The sequence below is a fragment of the Myotis davidii genome, unplaced genomic scaffold (assembly GCF_000327345.1).
Source record: "Myotis davidii unplaced genomic scaffold, ASM32734v1 scaffold847, whole genome shotgun sequence".
Lineage (NCBI taxonomy): Eukaryota > Metazoa > Chordata > Mammalia > Chiroptera > Vespertilionidae > Myotis > Myotis davidii.
The window spans coordinates 2,103,270-2,105,241 of record NW_006298049.1 but is presented as its reverse complement, the minus strand read 5'-3'; positions in this window follow the sequence as shown (position 1 = coordinate 2,105,241).

Below are 1,972 nucleotides of genomic sequence, written 5' to 3'. Positions count from 1 at the left end.
CCCTTCATTATATTTACCACTTCCTGGCTATAGTGACTGATCCAAAGGATGGGCACATGACCCAAGCTGGGCCAGTCCTCTAGATTTTAAACACTGAAGCTTGGAGAAAAGTGCTTTTATTCCTCAATGTGTAGGCCCCGGAGAAGTCGATGGCCAAACGCCATGCTAGTGAAAGAGCCCAAGGGAAAGCAGAGACACTGAGAAAGTAGGGACAAGCACTGATGAGAGGCAGTGGCAGCTCTGATGCACTTTAATACTGTCTAGTCAGGACCCTAAGATTAGCTGCACCTCTAACTTTCTGGATTCAGTTACTTCATGTCTTTTTGCTTAAGCTAGACTGATTTTGCAACAAAAAGAGAAGAAACATCTAATGTTATGAAATAAGGAATTAACTGGCTTTCAGTAGGTAGTATCTGTTATCATTATCTACTAGACTTTAAACATTACTTCTGTCCCACACAGGAACAAGAAAGCTATATTTCCAGTAAGATTTTATAATTTTTGCAGGGATAACACATATTATATACACAATAAAAGAGTAAATTAAAATCTGTAAACATTTTAAACTGGAAATTTTAGGATTAGAGCAGGGAAGAATTGAGGTCCTCACTGTCTTGTGCTACTCTGTTACCAAGGACTTATTCTCAGCAAACTGCAATATCTTCACCTGAAGATTGGGGATGCTCTACATTATTCCTAAATTTGCTTCCAGTGCTGAAATGACTGAGTACTTATGAAGATATAAAAACATACTCCTCATTTACACTATTCCATATTAAACAAAGAAAAAAGTTAAATTCATTTTTAAACATAAATTCAACTTTTTTTTTCCTATTTGAGTCTACTCTGGCCCTGGCCAGGTAGCTTAGTTGGTTAGCGTGTCCTCCCCATACCCCAAGGTTGTGGGTTCGATCCCTGATCAGGGCACATATAATAAACCAACCAGTGAATGCATAAGTAGATGGAACCACAAATCCATGTTCCTCTCTCTCTCTCTTTCCTTTCTCTCTCTCTCCACTCAATAAAAATGTAAAAAAGAATCTATTCTGAAAACATATGCAAATCTCAAGGATCACTACCACAAGCAAAAGATCCCTCCAAACAAAAAAATGTGAACCCCAAATGAAGATATTCAAGAGAATGAATATTTGGTATAAACTGAATGGTCTTTTAAAAACAGAGCGTTTTCCAATTACTTTTAAGATATTTAAAACTAGAAATGTTAGATTTCTTTCTTTCTTGATCGTGCTAACGCATGCCTTGTCTGTTACTAATTTAGAGTTCAGAAAATTCTAATTTAATATTCTGCAATACACTTGAAGTAAGGAGTAGATGGGGTAAAAAAAAAAAAAAAAAAAACACGAAAAAAAAAAAAAACCAGCAACACAAAACTCAATACAAAAGTTAGACGGGGGGAAAAGTAAAGTGGGTTATAAAAAGAACTCCAAAGTAGAAATCAGGAAGCCAAGCTATATAAGAATTTTATTACTAACTTCCCTCAAAAGGGCAAGGTTTCTGATTTAAGTTTTCAGACTCAAATAAGCCAGCTTTGTAGCTTTGCCTCAAAACAAACAAACAACAAAAACAACTACTTTGGGAAACTTCTGCAAAGGAGCATTTTGAACGTCAGCCCCCGTATCGAGTCCGCATGTGGGGCAGGGGCATGTGTCCCACAGGTGAAGTCTGTGACGCCAAAGCTATCCCTCAGATGGAGAGTAAAAGCAACGTTTCCCTCGCATTGCTTTTCCTCGACGCTGACTTGGGGTGGGGAGACGGCTTCTGCCCGTCTCGTTAAATTAATGACCCCGGACCCAGCCCGTCGGCCGGCGCCTGCGGAGGGCAGGACCTGAGCCGGGGAAAGTGCCACCGCCCCCGAGCGGGAGGCTCCTGCCTGAGACCCCGGGACGTCAAGAGGCAACCGGGCTCCGGCAGCCTCGGAGGCTCCCCACGGCTGGGGCCTGGGATTCCCCTC